Below are 23,346 nucleotides of genomic sequence, written 5' to 3' on the forward strand. Positions count from 1 at the left end.
TAAAAACAAAGCTCTGCTTTAGCCCAGTGGTTCAGACACTCGGCTTCTGAGCGTGGGGTCGTAGGCTCGAAACTCACTGCCGCTAATGTTTTAAAGGGACACTAAAGGGAAATAAAAAGTCAAGGTAAAGTTATAGAGTAATGCTCTAGAACGTCTAAGCCGTCAATATAATCGCGAACAGAGCTTTAGTAATCGAGAAATTGCGGTAAATGCAGGACAGGATAAGAGACTCCCAAGGGACATTCAGGTACTTACCCGATGACGAAGGCACTCCTCACAAAAATTGGCACTAGTACTCAACCACTTCGATTAAAAAGATAATTTCGTTAGATTATAAGACGGAAGAAAATGCTACTTGTCTACTTCGGTTAGATTCTTAGAAAAAACAACTTTTTGGCGTTACCCTTGATAACGATATGGGTGGTGTAAAGATTTCGTTTTCGCTCGACTCTGCGCCGCGCACTTTCGAGTTTCAGTAGTTCCGAAATCGCGTAGTGCTGCGCTGGTGTTACTGGCTCGCTAAACTCGCACTTGAAATTGCAAGCAGCAAAGAATGCCACGTCCATGTGATGTCGCGGGATGCCCGAACGGTCCGCGTGACGGCACGTCCAGATGGTGACCAGATTCTTGGCCCGACGTCACACTTCTGGTGTCCTTGCTGCTTTCGAGCTCGGAAAAGCCGGTGCCGAGGCCGCCGTCGTAGTACGCAACGACGCCGGCAGCGCGAGCCCTCAGCAGCATGTCAGCTCATCGGAGCTTAAATCGCTGAAATCGAGCTCAGCATCGCGAGCCAATGTGCCGTTGTGAGTGTCGTCAACAAGGTCCATTGCGACGAGCGTCGACGATCATCATGTTTACAATTCGGCGCAGGCTTTTCCTTTCGCTTCCGCACTGCCGTCGGCTCTGTCTTGGCTCTGTTTCTGGCCGCGCGTCTGTGTTTTCCGCAACAAAGCCGTAAGCGCCGTCTGCAAGCGGCGTTTTACACACCGGCGGCACAACGTCACTATGAGACCATGCCGCCACCACTCCTCGCTCGGGAGGGCGGGTGATTTGAACAGCGCTAGAGGTACGCAGGCGCTTCAGACGCAATTTTCACATAATATAAGTATTTTCTTCGCACAAAACAACCGTTTCAAGGTTTCTGTGATCGTATTTTAACATTCCACGTTGATTAAATATTTGCCTTTAGTGTTCCTTTAGCAGGAACTACTTTAAGCTGCCGTTGTCGGCGACCTTGACATTGAGCCAAAATCCTGAGCCGTTATCCGGACACTCAAGACGAGAATGGGGCAAAAACGAAACGAGAACATCCGGGCAACCAGTCGAAACTGTACAGGACCGCATTACATACGCTAGTTACTGCGCAAAAAACTTACCCAAAAATATTGCTTACAATTTCTTCCTAATGTATGTTCGCAATATCACTCAAGCTGTAACTTCTAGTACGCTGAGGTTTAATTTGTCATTTCCAATAGCGACGTCCAAAGGCAGATACAATGCACCATAGACTCGATTGTCATCTTTTGGCGCTGAGACAGGGTTGCCTGTGCTCTTTTCAACGCCAGCGGTCCGTGAGTTTCACGGCGCGGGTTTTGCACTGTCTTCTTTGTGAGATGGCGCCACGCGGCGTGACCAGGCCGGCAGCGTCTGGAGAGCCGCGGTTGGTTGTTTGGCCGATACGAGAGTGCACGTTAAAAAACCCCAGGTGGTCTAAATTAATGCGGAGGCACTATGAGGCACTATGGCGTGCCTCATAATCAGGTGGTGGTTCTGGCACGTAAAACCCCATAATTAATTTAGGCTTGCCACGAGGTTCAGTTCAAAACAGGTTCATTTCGGCCCAGTAAGCTTACAGAGCTGCGTCGCGGCAGCAATCTGCTTGCCGGTAGCCATTTCATGCTTACATCTCCTCTCGATTACGAGAGAGCCAGCATTTTTTCCTTTCAAATTTTTGCTGTTTCTTCATATATCAATTTCTTTATAGAGATTACCGAGGCGTGGTTAGAACGCAGGCGACAGCTTGCACGGATAAGGAACGCGCGCATAACGCAGGCTTCCGGGAATGAGGGTGACCTCGCTTCGCGGCGATGCCCTCACCACTCCCGCAAGACCTGCGCGCTAGCGCAGCAGTAGGTGTTCCATTTCGCCCGCTCCGCTCCGTCGAGGCGCACTCGTGACGTGGCGTCGCGACCAATGGGAAGTTCGGTGCCGTTTCGTAGCTACAGACGCCGGCATTTTCGCTCAATGAGCCATTTGATGCTTTCGCATCAATATTTATAGCAAACCCTTCATACGACGTGCAGTAAGAAACAATTAAATACAATGTGGTGGACGCCTTAATTGGAGTACTTTGGTGGCAGCATAAATACACCAAAAGGCTGAGCTGTTGCGAAGATAGATTTCCTGTTCCTACTCTTAAGATCGCAGTAATGTCGTTTCGTTGGGACGTACTGAAGGCTACAAGAAAATACTGCGGATTAACGCAGCCAGCAGTATCATGGCTATAGGCAACAAGAAGGTCCTGTAACCACATCGCGAGCTTTTGGCCGCAATTAGAGAGGATCGCTTTGATGTGTGACCGTCCAAAAAGCGCGGAGGGGCCCGATTTCGCGGACCTGCCGGCCAACGCTGCTGCTTGCCGCATTCGCAGTCGTTCGTTCCGTCAAAAATTGAGTCGTCTCACCAGCGAAACAGGTTCCGTCAGTCGTCCTTACGGCCAAGCTGGGGCTCCATTTTCGTGTCTCGAACGGAAGGCAAAGTGAACGGGGAAAAAAAAACGGCCCTCGGGACGAAGTCACATGATTGCGACGCTACACCAGGCTGAGCCTGCCTGAGTGGGTAGTAACCCTGCGTCGACTGTCGCAGCATCCCGCTGTCGCACTACGTGCGCTCCTAATAATTGGTAAGCGGTATCTTAATTAAAATTGGCCAAATACTGTCGAACGCCTCTAGAAGAAAAGCCTCTTCAGCGAAATTACCTGTATAATCGGAAGGAATGTTTCTGTCGCAGTTCTATTGTAATATGTGCGGTGCACGACCTTCACAACGCAGTGACCTGTATAACGAATGATTTCGGAGCCCCCAAACACTTCGTTATAAGGGCGTTCGACTGTATTTGTCAAGGAAATGCCATGGCCGCTAAATGAAGTGGTTTATTAAAGAAAGCTTTTATTGAATTGGTGTATTACGCTTTTGAAATAGTAAAATAACCGCTAGTAAGGTACGCGAGACCGATATAGTATCAAGCAGAAAAGACGCAAGAACAAAGTATGGGTGGTGACGGCACCTTGGAGTTTCTGCACTTATGCCTAGAGCGTCTCGTTTGCCGGTAACGAAGGACTACAGTTCATTATATATATATATATATATATATATATATATATATATATATATATATATATATATATATATCACGGAAAGGCACAGCCTAACAAGTTTCAAGAGCATTTATTGTGCCATAATGGGTCACATTGGCGCTATTATCGCTGCGATTTCAGTGCAAACTTCATGAAATTAGACTTCTTTGAAATAAGTTTACGAGTCTACACTATTACTGTATTGCTCTTGAGGGTCCCTTTATATTGCGCAGCAGCCGTTTATCTGAATGTGGCATAGACTATGTAGTTGGGCTTCTGTGTGCCCCATTGACCATTCAGAGAGAGAGAGAGATTACATTAAAACAGAGACAGGGATGTTACCCAGAGGATACCTCCGGTTGGCTACCCTATACTGGGTAAGTGAAACAAGGGTACGAAAGATGACACTATGTGGGCGCTTTCAGGCGCTCTATCGAGGCGCCTTCTTGTCACGCATAGTGCACAGCACCGCACAGTCACAATTTGTTGGACCCAGTTCGATCTCCTTTAAATAAACCAGCAGCGCCTTTAGAGCCTCTTGCGCTGACGTACTACGTGCATATCAGTGTGTGAGAATTTAGGTTTCTGCTAGCGGGCGATTGTTCAAATGTCGAAAAGAGCACTGCGCTGGGGCTGGTTGAAATGAGGCCACGTCGCCCCATTCAGGCTGCAATGGATATGCAGGCCTGAAGTAGTACCACATGAAGGCCATGTACAGAGAGGCGCGCGCCAATTTCTCGCTCCCGATGAACGTGCGAGCTTACAGAGCGAACGTGGCGTCATCGTCACCAGCTTAGCTCATTCACGCAGATTTCGCCATTATCACGCGCCGAACCCGCGTCCGAGCTGGTCTAATCGCAATTCGCGTCGTGCACCTGTAAACACCGACCGAGACTGCTGCGTTCCGCAGGAGCGGTGATGACACCGTGAGACCAGCGGAGAGACACAGCAGCAACAACGCGTCGTTTTGGGAGAGCAGAGGCGCGGAAGATGTCGTCACCGACAAGCGAAGCGTGTCTCTCGCATACCCTCGCCGATAAAAATAGCGAGTAAGCACGGTGGCGGGAAAATGAGCGATAAAAGTAGGGGAGGGGCCCCGTGTGCGGCTGGAAAACTAGTCAGAACCTCGTCGAAGTGGAGAAGGGGATGTTGCAGGGTATGGAGTGGGCGTGGGAAGTGCCATGACGCGGCGCGCTTCAAGCGAAGCGGTTACACTGCCAATTAGTTCATAACTAACATTAGGATAATGAGAGTCTCCGGGGCGTCAGCGGACGCGCCGAGGCGAGAAAAGAATAACGACCGCAGTGTGCCCGGCTGCCGTATCCACCCTCGACGTCGCCTACTGCAGGTATACATAAGTCCAAGTTTCGATTTCTTTCTTCCTTCTAACTTTTCTTGCTTGTTCGCTTCGTTTTCGTTACACGGCGTCTGGTCTGTTTGTCCCCCGAAAATGTCGATCTCGCGATTTCTGCAACAGCCTGGGAGCTATAGGCACGAACGCAGAGGGAGAGGGTCTAGGGACAGCGGAAGTTGCCTGCTGGGTGGAAGGGGAATCGGGTATGGAGGAGGGAAGAGGTGGAAGGGTGTGTTGGTCTAGCTTGGAGGCGATAGGGGTGGGTGTGGGCAGGCGCAGAGGAGGCGTGCATGCACGCACACGGTTCGGCGAGCGCACGTCCGGCTACCCACCGCGAATGAGTTATGCATGCCTAATACGGTGTGCCCTGTAGCTTAGGAACCGTGGGCCCCACGGAGCGTGCCAACCTTGTTCGTGCGTGCTTGCGGTTCTGTACACGCGACTAATATGCGAAACCCTCCCCTCTCCGAGCGGAGGGTTTCGGCTCATCAGGTGAGGCGGCTACGTTGCGAAAGCTCGCGTCGTGTTACAGTGTCGCGGTCACATGGAAAGAGAGTATCGTCCTCTCGAGTTGGGCCTTGCGTGTGTGCGTGCGTAGGTCGTGTCTCATTGCCGTCTGGTTGCCGTACACCACGTCCGAGCACGTCGTGGCCGTTGGTTGCTGCTATATTGCCGCAAAAGTTGCTGCGTTCACATCGGTCATACAAAGAAGAAGGGGGGAGGGGGGCGGAATGCCACCACAGCAAATCTACTTCTGACGGGGGATGCTCAACGAAGGTCACGTCCACGGACGCTGTCCGCACCACGTACACGTGAAGCGTGCGTGTACGGTGATGTAAAGAGCTAAGGCAGGAGAGAGAATGGGAGGGAGGGAGGGAGGGCGGGGAGGGGGGGGGGGGAAAGGAACGATGAAATGACGGCCTGCTTATGGCTGCCGCAGCGTCGGCTGGCCCTGTGGCGCAACCTGCTCCCCGCCCCTGACAGGGCGAACAGTTGGCGCTTGGGTCATTTTATTAATGCACTTAATAAGGCGCGCCCGTGAGAGTCATCTACGATTCAACGAGCGCTGCAAGGGCCGATGTCTGCCCGGAGAATAGTCTCTGCGACCCCGCGGGCAGGGGAACACCGTTCCAATGGTGGCACCTATGTGAGCGAGCATCGTCATTAAACACCTGTCGCATAAGAGAGTTATGTCGTTTCGATCGTCCATTGGAGGATTGTGTGGTGTGGAAGTGTTGTGGGCTGCAAATGACCGCACGGTCCATAGGGAACGCCGTGTATATCCTCTTTCTCTCATCACTTATTTTTCTGTTATGTCTGTCATTTACTTTTCTATAGCCTCACCTCCTTGTAATAAAAATAACGTTATAATGAGTGATGAATTTACAAGGTAACGCCAGTCATTCCGGCCTGCTGTTCAATTGTGTACATTTCTTGCGTTACCACTGTAAGGTTCTATATGATTCTATATGATATACGATTCTGTACGCAGAAGGCCAAATTCAATGTTATATGGCCCGGCAAGACAACAAAAATTCATGATCGGGACTCAGCCTATAAATATCAGAGCAGGAGTACGTTTATCTAGGTCAATTACTCACATAAGACCCTGATCGCGGGAAGAAAATTTACAGAAGAATAAAAATGGATTAGATCGCATACGGCGGGCATTACCAAATCATGACCAGGAGCTTACCACTATTCTCGAAAAGAAAAGTGTACAATCATTTCTGGTACTACCGGTACTACAATCATTTGTACCGGTACTAACATACGGGCAGAAACTCCGAAGTTAACGAAGAAGCTTGAGAATAAGTTAAGGACCACGCAAGAAGCGATAGAACAAAAAAAATCTTAGGCGTAACGTTAAGAGACAGAAAGACAGCAGTGTGAAGAAGAGTGCAAACGGGTGTAGCCGATATTCTAGTTGATATTCAGAGGGGAAAAAACGGAGCTAAGCAGGCCATGTAATCCGTAGCGCAGATAGCCGGCGGTCTATTAGAATTACAAGATGGGTGCCAAGGGGAAGGGAAATGCAGTCGAGGACGGCGGAGAATTAGGTGGGGTGATGAAATTAGGAAATTAGCAGGCGCTAGTTGGAATTAATTGGCTCAAGACATAGGTATAATTCAAGATCTCTGGGAGCCACCTTTGTTCTGCTCCCCAGTGGACAGAAAAACAGGAGGATGATTCTTATAAGAATGGTGATAATTTGATTCTAAAGTGTCATTCGTTGGTCACGTTGTTTAACAATCGTTTAGCTAATAATCCCTACGCAAAAAGGAAGAAAAATCAAAGCCTATCTTAGTAGAAGTGCTGGGCTATAATCATTTATCACCCTCATCATTATCATACTGCCCATTGCAGGACAAGAGCTCCTCCGGGCGATCTCGCGTGGCTGTGTTGCGTCAGCCGACTTCATACGTCATGTATTTTTCTACATTATTGGTTGCCATTCCTCGACCCCTCATGAAACATAGTCTTCTTTTTTTCTTTTTTTTTCTTTTTTTAGTTTCTGGTGTTTTGGATGCCAAAACCACGATATGAATAGGAGGCGCGCCGTAATGCATGACTCTGGTTTAATTTTGATCACCCTAGTTCTTTAACATGCACCTAAAGAAAGTACACGAGCATTTTTGAATTTCGCACGCATCTAAATACGGTCCCCACCGTCGGTATTGAAATCGTGACTTCGAGCCCAGCAACGCAATGCCCAATAGTTACTAAGCTACCACCGCGGGTAAGCTCCCATACCTTTAGAAAATTTCCGGCAGAACCCAACTACCATCACCGTCTAAGTTATGCGACAGCATTCCCACGACGCAGAGCCACACACTTTATTCAACCTCCAGGTGCAACCTGATTAACCTCCCTGCCTTTTCTTTTCTCTCTCTGTCTCTCATCTTCTGTGCCCAATACAGCTATCACTAGACGGCGCGAACTGAAGTATCATACAAATCCGCGCACCTTAACTGTTAGCGTAGCGCCGAGGATAGTTATTCGCTCACTATAAGAGCAAAATTTATTTCGGTCAAGCTGTATGTACAGCTTCTTGCCTGGTTCTCTTTCGAAACGTTTTTGTCGCAAGATAAACATTATTATTATTACTTAATTTCTTTTATACGTGGTCATCGTTTCGACACCAGACTGATACCCGTGGTGGTAAGCAAAGGACGCATTCAAAAAAGTGGCAGGCTAGAGCGACTATTTGATTCCCTTAAACTCTATTACAGCGATCAGCAGTAGATCTCGTGACTTATCAGTACGAGCACAGTCTCCAACGTCCTCACCAAGAGAACACACCGTACGCAGGAGGCGCTCGCACGCTGTTCCGGAACCACAATTTATGACACGCAGCGCACACTGCCCCAAGCTTGTTATTGGGGAAACACATCCTGCATGAAGTACGGGCCCTCCATGGTGGCATACTCACATCTATAGCCGCACCAACCATGCCGAAGCCAGTCTTGTCAACCACTTTTTTTTTTTTTGTAAGACCTACGCGGCTGTTGGAAATACCTTACATTACCCTACGACATTCGCCTTGACCCTGTACCCTACGCACCAACTTCTCGTTCGAATACTTTTATTCAAAACAGCATAAATGGTAATATTATATAACAAGTTGTCAAAACAAATCACCGCGACATTTAAGCAATGAAAAAAAAAAAGAAACGATGTTTTTAATAAATGAATCTTCTTGCAACATACGTAATATAGACATTTATCAATCGGTGTTTTAGTTCTAAAATTCGTGGATTTCAGAAGCTGCGTTATATTTTGCTTCCACCAATCTGGAAATTTAACTAGAATCTTAAAGCTGAAATACCTTCTGGGGCAATGTTTCGAGGACATATTTCTGAACTCTTTTGTTTCAATACCATATATTTACCTCTCCTACATTTGCCCAGAATGATGCTGCTGACTCCAACATTCTTGTCGCTAGCAAAATTAAGAAGGCCGCGTTTTACACTCTTGTTCAATTGTTGGAAACTCAGAAATAAAAAAATACGAAACAACAAGTTTACAGCTCTACAACTTACTATCACTGTTCTGTAAAGTGCCCCTATTAAGACATCTAATGAGGACAAAATATATATACTATATACTGATAAATATACTGTACCCTACTTTGTAAGTGCAACTTCAGAACATCCTCTTAAACACTGTAATAATCTCACGTACACTGAAAGTTATTAGATCACATTTGTCTGCTTTTAGATGCTCTATAGGAGATGCAGCTTACAGAACTACGATATCTACGCTCAGTGCAGAGTTAGGGATTTGTAAACTTTATGCTTCAATTTATATTTGTATACGTCTTCTGCAGTTTCTGCAAAGTCTATGAGGCTATAAATCAAGATTGTGATTCCTGTAACCAGTAGAATTTGGCGTTTTCTCTTAAATGCAGCCGAGTGCATACGGATCGGTCCAATAATTGTTTAATTTGAGAATTTCTGCGTTTTACATGTATTTTAATAACGAAACTGGAGTTCGGCAGGAGCTAAAGCTACCACTTAATGCGCGTGTGTGATCAGTATGCTTCAGTCATTGCCCAAAGGTAAACATCTTCCAATAGCCGCGAAACTTGTGTGTTTATAGGATAAGTGCGTGACTTATGGTTGGACAAAATTATACACAAGGATCATCTTCACCTCTTATCCGGCAAATTCCTGAGCAGGTCAACCACAAACATGCACGGTACATGCAAATTGGTTGACCGTCGTTTTCTTAGTTTAGTGACTCGCCAGATTTGGGGCGTTTTACGAGTTTCGTAGTGTTGATTTACAGGGTCATTAAAGAGATACTTGGGTGAAGCAAAATGCCCTACATTATAATAATAATATTAAAATTAATAATGATATCGTTGAAAGATTGTCAGATGGCCCTACGGCCCTACCAAGCAGCGAAAATGACTAATATACCCTACTGCAGGGTAATTACCCTACGGTTGGCAACACTGGCCAGAGCCATTTCTTTCCTTCTTACAGCGCATCGCTCCGCGCATCCCGGGGAATGTGCTTGGCCGGGGACGGACATGCTCAGCCCATCTTCCAATAGCAACGGTTGGTTGCATGTAGAGGCAGACGTTGAGTATGGTTAGAGAGTTTGGCTTAAAGCCTCAATTAGCACTGGTTGAATTCCTCACACCACCTTGCATTTTTTTTTTGCACCGACAGCTGTGATTAGCTCATTACCATTCTTTGTAATAATGTGATTAGCTCATTAGCATTCTTTGTAATATGTTACGAAGAATGACTCCAAAATGTGCGTACCAGACATCCAGCTTCATTGGACAAAGGTAAAAAAAACAAATGAGTATTTGCATTTCAGGAATGAAAATTGGTTATAAACTTATATATCTGCATCATTAAAAGAAAACAAATTAATACAAAAAGGCATTCTCAAGGGGTACAGCATTACGCAGACTAATGTAATAACATATCTTCAAGTGCCTTGATAAAATCAGTGGCTTCAAATGGGGTTTTATGAAGGACGTTCCAGTCGGAAATCGTCCGTGGGAAAAAAACTAGGTTCATACTAGCGGGTTCTTAACACGTTACTAACATCAGTGAGACACAGCAAAATGAGGAAGCAGAATAAAGGTAGTCTACGTCCACTGCGAATCAGGGGCCAGAATCACAAAGCTTTCTTTCGTAAGTTCGCTTTGCCATTGGTTGGCCGCCTTCGCTAATGATATGTCTGGCATCCAGATTGGCTAAAATTCTTTCTTCCGCTAGAATTTTTCGTAAGAAAGAATTTTAGCCAATCCGGATGCCAGACATATCATTAGCGAAGGCGGCCAGCCAATGGCAAAGCGAACTTACGAAAGGAAAACTTTCTGAATCTGGGCCCAGGTTTATAGCATTCAAAAACAAGAACGAGCTGTCTTTCGAAAGTTGCCTTTCTTGACCTCCAGTGTTTATCGCGAGCCCTGAATTACCGGATTTGACTCGGACAGGTGTCCCGCACGCCTTGTGTTTCGGGAGTGCATCGCCTGTACATTGAAGTGCTCAAAACTTAAGAGTGCGTTCATCACTGGCTTCCCTAGGAAGAGCTCCTGGGAGCCCTGATGGAAGTTTAAAATCACAAGGCCAGCCAAAGAATGGCTCCTACCCACTCCGCCGATGTTCCAGCCGCGAACAAATACCATGCCTGGAGAGCGCAGTCACACTGCTAGCTATGGCTGCTGAAGCCGTGTTCTGCAGAGAGAAAGAGAGAGAGAGATCGTTTTTTAAAAGCAGGGAGGTTTTGCCAGCTTAGAAATGTTTGCCTACATGTTACTCTGCAATGGAAGGTTAGAAAGGAGAGAAAGGCCCAAGGAGGAGGAGGGCAGAAGAAAAAAATAAATAAAAGAACACGTGATGCAGCGTGCCTATTAACCCGCACCGAGCTAAGGGAACCTAAATGAAGCCAGCAGTAAAATGCAGGAAACTGGATAAGAAAGAGGAAGCAGAAATTGACGTGCCTCTCTTCTTCACCAGTGGGGACCGTTACCTCCGCAATGAATTAAGTTTCTTTTTCTTGACAGGAGGTGCGTGCAAGGCGTGCAAATATGAATGCTTGCTCCAGTCGATACCGCATGAGACTTCAAGAGTTACTGCACTTAATACTGTGCTTTTGCCGATGCTACAGCAGAAATTATATTGCCCCTGAAGAGCTATGATCAGCACCAAGATGAAAGAGTTTAAGTGAAGGCAGTGGCGAGAAGCGAAAGGCAGGGTAAGAAATAAACTGGGTGTGTGTCTCCGCCTCCGCACCACCGGGGAAGCACCACCTCCACAAACGAAGAACGCATGGTCTAGAGAGTAGACAGTGAACAAAATTTTCTTCTTCACGAAAGACTATTGCTCGGGCACATCTGTGAATGTACACTCGAACCGATACCAGACGCTGATAAGGGGCATTAACGCAACAAATGACACACATACCAGACGAAACTGTGCAAGTCTTAGTCCTGTTACGGCCCTCTCCCGAGGCCGTAACACTCCTTATAATATATTGCGCCAGCTATCGGGCGGCTCCTTCGCATTATGCGCGAAATAGCCATTTCTTTCATGGATTAATGAGAATTGTTCACAGTCCTCGCAAAAAAAAAGATGACGTTCGGCCTATTGCCTTGCTCGTAATTGCTGCTCGCAGCAAAACGAACACCGTGCGCTGTACGGATGCTGCGTAGCAGCCAGATTCGTGCGCAGATTTCTTTCAGAAGCCAGTGGATAGGGGACGGACTGCGATCGTATGCGTGTATAGCCGTGCGTGCGTAATGACGCTCAAATGTACGTCATATACTGAGTGAATGAAAAAAAGAGCACTAAAATAAAATAATAAGAGCCACAGATAAAGCAGCGTGGCTGCCACTTTCCCCAATAAGCGAGCGTAGACGCGTTCGTCAGCTGTGCGGTCGTCATCCCGACCGCCAACGCTTCCCCGCACATAACCGCTTATAAGCGTTCCATTTCCCGCTCGCTCAGTGCAAAGACAGGGTAGCGATAAAAACCGAATGCGCGTTTTGCGGGATTGCCGGCCTGCCTTTCGTGTTGCCCGCTCTCTGCTTCCTTCTTTGACAGATGCGTGTTTGCCGTTGGCTTTTGAAAACGCGTCGTCGCGCGCCGCTCCGCTTCCACCGCCTCCCTCCTCCGCGCACCCTGCCGCCCGTCCATTTTCGAAATACCGGTTTGGTGAAAAGCGGCGCGGCGCGCGCAAAGCGAATCCGCTCCTCGTCTTCCTTCCTCCCCCGCCTATTTATTCTCTTCAAACCTTTTCAAACGTCGTTCCTTCCATACATGCGGCTTGCGGGCACCGCTCGGTCGCGAACGACACGCGGAGCTTCGGTAAGCTTCGAGAAAGGAGAGACGGTTGGTTGGCGTACGCGCGCGCTCTCATCTATTCTGCGCTCCGACGATCGACGAGAAACCAAAAAAAAAAAAAAAAAAATATTCCTTCCGAACTGGGAGGCTCGATTGACGAGCACGCCATTGCGTTGCTGCGCGGCGCTGATTCGTCGGGAGTCATTTCGGAGGCGAATGTAACCCAAACGCGCGCTCGGCATTCATCGTCGGTAGAGCGACGGAGCCGGGGTTTCGAGCAGAGCGCCGTCGAATGTGCCTGGTGTGGATAAATGAAGAAAATGGGACGTATGGCTGCTTATATGTATCCTCACTGCCACGCGACTTCTGTGCGAGCTACACTGCCAGTGATTGAAAGCTGGGAGCGATATGGTGGTGGTGCAACGTTGTTTGTAGCGTGTATCGAGTGGACATATATGAGTACGCATGTACACCGTCTTTTCGATCTGGTGTAGCCCGTCGTTAGTGTGGGGTGTGTGTGCGCGTGGAGGACTGCCACAAAAAGCTTCCTGTAGTGCCGCGAGGAATAAGTTAAAGTGGGGACACAAAATTGGTAAGAAACAAATCAAATTATCGATATACGAGTGCCACATTGGGTTTATCCTGAAATTCATTAATATCCTTCCTGGTTTGATTATTCTTATAGAAATCACAATGTCTCACGAGGTACATATTACCGAGACAAAAACCGAAATGAAAACTGAAGCGACGAATCCCAGTTCCAGGAACTGAATTTATCTATACTTCGTGCCACAAGCAACACGGTTCATCTGAAATTTCGCAATTGTCCACACATTGCGCGGACTGCGTTAACGCCTCTGTGCCGCACCTGTGCAGCCTGCCATTTTAGCTTGAAACTACAGCGCAACATTACACAGCGTGACAAAAAAGACAGGACGTACACCATTTAAGGCCACCTACGTGATTTGAAAACAGCCTCTAAATAATTTGTTTCCATAGTTAAGGACAGTAAATTTAAAAATCTGATGTTTCACAAGCTGCCTACTAATGTGGCATACTAATATGCAGAGTTCGTAATAGAATGCTTCGATATATTAAGAAAAACAAAACAACACAGAGAATTCTTTCAGATTTTTTATGCATTTTTCTCCTTTAGGTGCACACAATATACATTTGTGAGGCCAAAATTAAATTCTGATGAGAAAGTTTTACAATATTGTTCCCGTTGTGGTGATGTTACTTCAGAACCGAACTGACAAGAGCTTAGTGCTCGAGAATAAAAAATGTCACAGTTTCGCCCTAAGGGCGAAGCAATGAATGCGATAGCAACACAGCAATGTCATACGAAGTAAGGTGAGCGGCTTTGGTAGCAATATGAATTGTAGTAAACATGAGCTGATTAAGTAAGCAGGTGTGCTGCGGCGCAAGTAGACCGACATGAAGAGAGACTCGATGACCACGAGAAGGCGCGTGTGAAACGGTGGTGTTGATGAGAAGCGCTTCCCGTGGGCAGCGCGTGCGAAGGGACACACCTGTAGCGCTGCACTGCCGATCCGGGCAGCATTGCATGTGTAGCGTGCGTTAGAAAATGTGGCCCGACTATTACTAACTGAATGAACAAGCGTGGTGTGAGCGCGCACAAACAAACATGAATAGATCACACTGAATGACTGCAGACAACGACTGTCGAAACGCTGGCGGCAAGCGCAAACGCCGCAGCGGCGAAGGTACGTGCGGTCTATCGCTTCAACGGAAACTGAGCGGCGAATGCACGGCGCATAAAGGTCAGAGCCGTGGGGAGATAAGAGACGGTGCGGGCGAGCGACGAGCGCGGTTGTTGGCAGAGTAGAAGTGCGCCCCCCCCCCCCCCCCCCCCGCTCCCTCCGGCGCTGGCTTCCCGCTTCCTTGCTTGCGCGTGGGAGATTGAGTGCGTTCGCTCTCCGTGACAGCGCGCGTCCCCGCACGCTTCCGCTCGGGCATACGGCGCGCGGCGAAGATTTTATCTATAGGGAACCTCACGGCGATGGCGATGGCGACGACGACGGCGACGGCGACGCCGATGGCAGAAATCCGGTTGAAGTGTCCATATAATTGCTATCGCAATAAAACAAAAAGTGCGTGATGCCTGTCGCTTTCTTAGAAATTTGCAGTCTTGGTTGAGTTTTTACAGCGGAGCTGTTATAAGCTACTTTCCAGAGGATCGCTGCCTGCGTAGACCGAGCGCGTAGACCAAAAAAAAAGTTTTCGCAGTTTCACCTGAAAGGCGAAGCATCAATTGCGATAGCAAACTTGAAGAGAGCTATACGGAGTAATGATAGCAGCTTTATCAGCTGTATAAACTTGGACATGCAGCAGCACCGGCAACACGCAGAACTGTTGTCGACGCCGTCGGCGTTTTGCCCGCGTTCGCTCAAAATGCGTGCGGCGTTGGTGACTGTTGCCGGAGCCTCTGATATAAATAAGCACTTGGTGCCGCAGCTAAACGTCGCCTCCCTTCCCTCCCCCCCCCTTCCCCACGGCCTCCGACGCCGCGCGTCGGAAGAAGGCACGTTTGCTCTACATATATGGTGATTGTAGAGGAGGAAAGAGACGCCTACTTCTGCAGCCCTTGAGGGAGCACAGCGCAGAACGCGCGTTTGTTCTCCGCCGTGCGTTCACTCCCCGTGAAAGCGCGCGTCCCTCGCGCCCTTTCACTCGCACATACAGCGTTCGGCGCGCGGCGACGATTTCATCTCCATTGACGTCATACGGAACCTCACGGCGACGGCGACGCCGACGGCAGAAATCTGCTTTTGAGTGTCCATATAATTGCTATCGCAATAAAACGCGATAGCCTCGATACAAAGCAAAAGCGAATCGCCGGTGTGCCCCAGCTGTGTTTAATAGCCAATTGTGTGTCTCTTTGGCTGGTGACGTCACACACTGCATAGGCACGTTATCTCAGTTGCGTTCCGGCTGTGTAATGGGTAGGCCGTGTATTGTGCGGACCGAGGAAGAACAGCATGCCTACGAAGAACGATGGCGTGAGCTGAAGCGGGAATGGGCGCTGCCTTCGCGCGCATTCCCGCTCAAGCATCGTTACAGAAACCATGGCCGTCTACCATAGCGACCCCAAAGCTATAGTCACCTTAGTGCCAAAATATTAAAGACGGTAGAAAATGACAACTCATGTGGTATGTGTCCTTATTTAAATCAGTTTAGTTTATCATTATGTGTATACAGCGCCGCTGGTCTTGCACCTTTACAGAGTGGAATGGCACTGAGGTTTGTTACAGCGAAGCTGTTATAGGCTCAGTCTCCGATGGTCGTGTCCGCGTGTAGAAAAAAAAATTCTCATTTGCCGTATGCTGTATGTGCGAGTGAAAGCGCGCGAGGGACGCGCGCTTTCACGGGGAGTGAACGCACGGCGGAGAGCAAACGCGACTTCTTCCGTCGCGCGAAAGGCCGTGGGGGGATGGGAGGGAGGGAGGGAGGGAGGGGAGCAGTACCAGCAACGCGCAGAACTGTTGTCGACGGCGGCGGTGTTTTGCCCGCGTTCTCACCGAACGCGCGCGGCATTGATGATGTGTTTATGAAGAACGTGCCAACCTTTGCCGTACATCCTATGGCGGTGTACCGTAGCGACCATAAGGCCATGGTCCCTGTGGTCATTAAATAAATGAAATCCACCGGATCATAGATTTTCTCGTTCTTTAATAGTTCAAATAACCAATTACACCATCACATCTTAATAGTCATAATTGGAAATACATAATTCCCACCTTAGTATAGCTTCGCTGGTCTTCCATCTCCACGCCAGTGGAAGGGCTGAAAGTTTTCTATTTTATATCTCACAGCATGAGCATTTCGCCGTAATTCTCTGTTGCTCATATTGTAGAATTAGGCAATATCGCCCTGCCACATATTGTATCCCTGGTATACATAGAGAGGTCCATTGACGGAGTGCTATTTTTCGCTGCAACTCAACAACGGGCGCAGTGAGGACATTAGCTCGGCACTGTCACTCGGGTGCATTACTGCGATAATAAAAACAAGCGCCTCTCTCTTTTAGGACAGCGCACGTAGTACGGATAACCTTGCAAAGTTACATTCAGTCGAGTACTACCGCCCAATTTGTGTGACCAATACAGAATATAAAAGATACATGAAAGTGTTAGCTAGACGAGTCCAAAATGTTATTACACCGAAGCTGTCTATGGCTAGGCCATGGCGTCCACGCGGAAAAAGTATCATCATCAGCAATTGCTCGAGCGTCGTTATCTTCTGCCACAGCTGGCTCGTTGGTGTCCCTCAGCGCAACCGCGCGAACGCGCTCGTGCCACTGCTCACGCATTCGTTATCGTCTTCTTCCACAGCTGGCTCCGTTGCCGCTGATCAGTCCACCGTAGAATTTCACTTTTCCATCGTCGTAATGGGGAGGCCGCGTTTACGGGAGTATGAGCCATTGCTTAAGGGGGTGTGAACCATTCAATGTCTTACGCAACGGGCATATTTAATTTTGAATAAATTTAATTTTGAAGAATCGCAAGCGGCAATGCTACAACGGTTGTCTGCGAGCATACTGTCAGTGACGCCGTTTTCTCCGTCACAGCCGAACGTGTGTGTAACTTCATTAAGAAACACAAAGACGTAACCAATAATTGAGAAATACTTTAACGTATCGTCGGGATTAATCCAGTGATAAACATCGGGCCTGCACATTCCAGCTTCGCTGGTTAACCATCTGTACGGAGTGCTTGGGCGGTGATTTTTTTAATTGCCAAGGTGTTCTACATATTGCAAGGAATGGCCGTGACCAGAACTTCGGTTCAAAAATATCGTTGGCCCTACCCCTACCGGAAAATGGGGGTAAATTAAGCTTGTCCTGCGTGCACCTCGTGTTTGACGGTTATGTTGCTTGTGAGTAACTTGACCGTGATCAAGAGCAAGTCAGGTGATTCGCTCGGCGTAGGCGGACTGCCGCAGCTTCAACGGCTCGCACCGTATAATCGGCCCGTGGACGACGCGCCCTTTCAAAGGCGATCTCGCGTCGGCACTCGGCGAGAGCTGCCTGTTGTTCGGAGGTACGCACAATGCGCGGCCGTCCCATCGGTTTTCTGAGACTGAAGTGAACTACTACTAAGTGGTTCGTTATGAGGATAGGAAAGTTTGGCGTTATCTTCTGCAGCTTTTGCAGAAGATAGCGAGTTGTTCCGAGTTGATCCTAATGTTTGTTCACAATATCACTCAAGCTGTGACTTCTAGTACGCTGTAGTTATATTTGTCATTTCCAACAGCGACGCTCAAAGGGCATATACAGGGCACCATACACTTGATTATCACCTTTTGGCGCTGAAACAGGGTTGCCTGTGCTCTTTTCAACGCCAGCGGTCCGTGAGTTCCACGGCGCGGGTCTTGCGCCGCCTCCGCGAGATGGCGCCAAGCTGCGTGACCAGGCCGGCAGCTCTTTTGAACGCCAGTGGTACGCGAGTTCCGCCACGACCTCCGAGATTTGCGCGCGTCATGTGGGTAGCTGGCACTCGCAAATCTTGGAGGCCATAATTTGGGGGCGTGGGTTTTGCGTCGCCTCGAGAGATGGCGCCACCATGCGTGGCGCTTCTTTCAGGCGCTTTTTCTAGCTGGGCAGTGCGCTCTGTCTCCCTGACGCGCTGCCTGTCGTGCCGCCTTCAGCCGGTTTTCATCTTCTAGCTGGGCAGCGTCTATTGACCCTTTTCGCGGCGATCCCGTGGGCGCTGCCATGTTTGATCACGTGGTGACGCGTCCATTGCTTGCCTCAACTGCCTCCGTTGCCTCCGTGTTTACAATGAATATGTATGAGGCCAATGCGGCTTAGCAAACCTCTGTTTCGGGAGATATCGTAGACAGTGACTGGGTGGACGACACGAAGCTTTGGCCGCAGTTTCAGAGAAGATGCAAAAGCGCTTTCGGAGCTGATTAAGCTATGTCCAAATGGCGCGAGCAGCGTATATGGTGCTCGCTCTAAAAGCGGGGATAAACATGTATTCGAAGCTATCCAAACTTTCCGCTCATGAATTGAATCAGGATTATGGTGTTTTGGTCTTCGCTCTTTATCTGGGGCAAATATTTTGAAGCAGCGGCTTGTCACGTTTCTGACTCAGTAAGGTTCCTCTATGCGGTCACTATCTGATCATTTTCTGCCTAATCGCTCGTGCGTGTGCTCAGTTCCGTTAGATTTGTTCTTGGTGCGCACAAGGCTTGAAACATAGCTGTTCTGCACATTGTAATACCTTGTATCAAATGCGTACTATCGCTAGTAACTCGCTTACTCTTGTGGGCCGTCATGATCGAATCATTCAGTTTCGACCATTCGTCTGCTATCGGTGTAGTACCGTCATATATTGTGCGTATGTGGTGCGAATGTATTAAAGTGTGCACCAATTCACTTATTCTTGACGAAAGAGTGGGCGTAAGTTTCCGCACTGGTTGGGGTAGATGTGTGGAGATACTGTGCGCAAAACCTACTATGAAAGAAAGCGGCGCTACTCCCTTTATTATTGTTTAACAAGCGGTACGGGGGAGGCCGCGTTTACGGGGGTGTGAGCCATCGCTTAAGGGGGTGTCAACCATTCAATGTCTTACGTAACGGGCATATTTAATTTTGAATAAATTTAATTTTGAAGAATCGCAAGCGGCAATGCGACAACGGTGGTCTGTGAGCATACCGTAAGTGACGTCGTTTTCTCCGTCGCAGCCGAACGTGACAGAACTATGACAGAAGCGGCGCTACTCCCTTTATTATTGTTTAACAAGTGGTAATGGGGAGGCCGCGTTTACGGGGGTATGAGCCATTGCGTAAGGGGGTGTGAACCATTCAATGTCTTACGTACCATCTCTTCAATCTCTTGCCGACGTACCGGGGATGAAGCCCTTTCTTTGAAGGTTAGCAATGCAACGCTGGCGGATGAGCAAATTTGTGTATCCTCGAGGAAAGCCGTACATCTCTAAGTGCCGGAAACATGTACGGACAGTTGCAGCACCGGTCCGCGAACTTGGCCCCACATATTCATTACATTCCTTAATTTGCCAGTCACTATTTTTGCAGCCAACTACTGCGCACGTCTTCAATCCACTTGATTAAATTCAGCGTGATTGGAGCACAGTGCGTTTCCGAAAACTAAGTTGCATTTCCAACAGCTGATCGCACAGAAGCAAGGTAGAAGCGGTAATGGTTTCGTATTCGTGCGCGGTTGCTAGCGGTCGCTGAGGAGACGTATGGCGTGGCGCCGTAAGCGCCATCTCGTTTCTCTAGAACGAACTGCTCCGCGAAAAGGGTCAATATGGACCAGTGCACAGTATGGCGTGCTGCGGCGTGGTGTTTTGTGGTGTGGTGGGCTGTGCCGTTGCGAACATGCACTACGCCCATTTTAAGATTGCGGCTAGTATTATCTCCAACCAATCTGCTTTGCCGGTAGCCATTTCATGCTTACATCTATTCTCGATTACGGGAGAGCCAGCAATTTCTTTTCTTTCTGGTAATGATTTACCCACTGAACACAATACGTTTTGTAGCCGTTTTGGACCAGTCAAGATGGTTTAGAACGTCTACAACTGTTCAAGACGGCTACAAAACGTCTTTTTACGTACGTCTTGAGGACGTCCTCCGATGGATGCTTAGCAGGCGTCTTGATAAGCTCTTCATCGTTAACATTTTGCTAAGACGGCTAGAAAACGTTTTGTAAAAACGTCTCGAAGATATGTCTGCGGACCCTTATCCAGACGTGTATAAAATATAGATTTCGGTGCTTTTCTCTGCTTTATATGGTTGTTAGATATCTAGCGCCTGTACTGGCCACACAGCCTACACTTAAAAAACATGTAAATGCACTGCCTTTCCTTTGGTCTGTCGTTTTACCATCCTGTAAGGTGCACATTTCCATTAGCCGCACATGTTTCGTTGCGCTGTATGTCCAGTCGCAGCGTCTATACGTGCTTCACGAAGAAAAAAAACATGAAGCAAACGTAAAAAAAGCCGGCAGATCCCACGCCTTGTGGGAATCGATGTTATGCGAAGCAGTATGCGGGGGAGCCTACCAAGTTAACGAAACGACCATGAGAGCACCAAGACTTAGGCGGCTCTTTCATGACGTACATGACACGTATGTCATGACATTTATGTCATGAATCCTCAGAAGTCCATTTAGCTACACCTAAGAGACCTAAGGCGAAAGGCTTAGTCATGCTCAAGACTATGACTTCGACCATCAACCTTTAGTCTTTTCCTTCACTTAGTACCACATCCGAACCCATTCCATTGGTTTTTTAGTGCTAATCTTTTTTCGCTGAGTCATTCTCATTTTTGCTGAGTCATGGTCATGACTACGACTTCTACCACAATCTTTTAGTGTTTCCTTCACTTCGTACCACATCCGAAGCCATTCCATAGGTTTTTTAGTGCTAATCTTTTTTCGCTGAGTCATTCTCATTTTTGCTGAGTCATGGTCATGACTACGACTTCTACCGCAATCTTTTAGTGTTTCCTTCCCTTAGTTCCCACGTCCGAACCCATTTCAGTGGTTTTAGAGTATTAACCTTTTTCTCTGAGTCTTGTCATTTTTGCTGAGTCATGCTGATGATTATGACTTCTACCATCATGCTTTAGTTTTTCCTTCACTTAGTGTCCATGTCCGAACCCATTGCAGTAGTTTTTGAGTGTTAATCCTTTTTTGCTCAGTCATTGTCATTTTGCAAATTTCATTCATAGCGTTGAACATCGTTGAGGTTGGCCAGTGACCTCGCTTGGCCGCGCGTCCTTGAGTTGACGCTACCATTCAACATGTCCCCAAAAGGAGGCCTTGCCACGTGTTCTAAAAACCTATGACGCGTGGCACATATATATTAATGCCTGCACGTTGCATCATGAAGTGGTACATGGGAAGGACACGCTGTAAAATTGTATTTCGGCGCAAACTGCGACTTCATTTACATCAACAAAAGATGCAATTTCAAAAAAGGGCTTGAAGCAGTAGTATGTGTATAATGTGAAAACGAAAAAAATGTCGCTTGCGACGTACTTGCAGAGCACGTGGCAGCCTCTAACCTTGGCCTTCTTGGACAAGGCTGTCGTTATCGCCAAAAATCCGAATTTCACGGTAGTATCTCGGGTGCTTGCTACCCAGACTACAGATAAGGCCGAATGGCAGCGATGATATTATTGCGTCTGCATACGGAAGATGCCTAGGTGGGATTTCGATCTGTTATTGTTTGTAAACAAGGCGTTGGTATAAATGAGTGGGAACTTTTATCAGGCATATGCAATAAAATCTCTTTATAGCAAAGTTGAAGGGGGAGCCAAAATTACGTCATTGTATTCATTACTGCCGTTCACTGCAATATATGCGCAAAGTCGCGCACAAATTTGAACTTGCATAGAAGAAGACGGCTTTTCGGCCAGCAGAACCACTACATGGCCACGTGCTCGCTGAACTTCTAATAAAACAGCGAAAGAAACTTCGGCGTCCTTAACACACCACTGCTTAGCATCTGACACGATTGCCCTTACGATAGCTGCCTTCTGTTTCAATGTGATGATCTTTCGTTACCGCTTCTAGTTGGGTCGTCTCTAGCATCGCGAAACCGGCGAAACAGCGACGCAGGTTGCACGCTGCGACACCAACAATGCTCGTCATGTTCGAGCAGCACGTGGTACACACAGGGAGGTGTGGCTTCTGAAATTGCACCGGCGCAGTTTCCGAGGCCACGCCTATAGCTGCACTAACTCGCCTGCTAGGCGCCGTACTGAGAGAAATTGCGATGGCGATCATGAGTCTGCTTATACGCAACTACGCGTAGTGGTGACAAGAACCAGTGTTCGACGGTGCATTAATCGCAAATACCTAAATGTTTAAACATCGACACCGAATGTGTGCTCTACCCTGAGGAAAGCAGAAACGAGCCTGCAAGGGTCGGGTATTTCTTGTTTCGCAGACAAATCAAGTTTGGTCTATCTATTGGCAGGATAGTTTTACTTCGTTGAAAGGAGGTTTTAAAAACATGGATATCTATGAGGATTTCAGCGGGAATGTCATTTTGCTATATACAATAATTTGTTATATCCCGTTTCGTTTTAACGAAGCTTCACTGTAACATATTTGTTAATCTTTTATATTACCTTCTAATTGCAGGTGCCAAATAAAACGTCAAGCATCATTGGAACACACTGAATTTTCTGCGGATGCATCAGCCTGTGGAACTGTCTAAGTCAGCTCCCTGAATCGTGACGTGACCAATTTGTGATAACAGACAAGCACAATGCAAAACTTTAGAAGGTGCATTAGAAACATTTTCCTTATTTAGTGGCATGTTATTGACATATTAAAAATTCTTTGAAACCTTTGCCCACTTTAGCCCTTCATTTGTGTGATTAATCATGCTTTATGTTAAGGGTGGCTTTAACACGCGTTATCGCTTTTGTGGCCTTGCCAATATTTCAGTGATGCTATGGTGGGTTGTAAATAATGGGCCATAGGGAATGGTGCTGTCGGTAAAGCCAAGCTTTTTTTCAATATTGCCAGGAATAGGAGCATTCTCATTGATTTCTCTATTTAGCAGGTGACAGGGAGACACTCAATTCCTTTATAATTAATGCTATAATGGAAGGGTGTTTTGTATGTCTAAATTCTTGTGCTTGCCAAACACCCATGCAAGGAAAACTGCTGCAAAAGTGTTGCAGAAGTCTATGATAATATTCCATTTGCAAATCCAGATCAGTGTTGACAAGGTAAGTAAAATGATATTGGGTCTTCCCAGACCGCAATTGGCGGTGTATGCCGTTTCTATCCAGATCACTGAAGCCAAGCAACATTTC

General features: G+C 47.6%; 1 long non-coding RNA gene across 1 annotated transcript; it reads left to right on the forward strand.

The window, feature by feature from the left end:
- The first annotated feature begins 4,601 nt into the window (after positions 1-4,601).
- Positions 4,602-23,109, forward strand: LOC125946602 (uncharacterized). Its single transcript, XR_007467691.1, has 3 exons — positions 4,602-4,704; positions 9,702-9,787; positions 22,664-23,109. It is a non-coding gene; the product is annotated as an uncharacterized LOC125946602 (long non-coding RNA).
- The last annotated feature ends 237 nt before the right edge of the window (positions 23,110-23,346 follow it).

This window comes from Dermacentor silvarum, chromosome 7 (genome assembly GCF_013339745.2).
Source record: "Dermacentor silvarum isolate Dsil-2018 chromosome 7, BIME_Dsil_1.4, whole genome shotgun sequence".
Lineage (NCBI taxonomy): Eukaryota > Metazoa > Arthropoda > Arachnida > Ixodida > Ixodidae > Dermacentor > Dermacentor silvarum.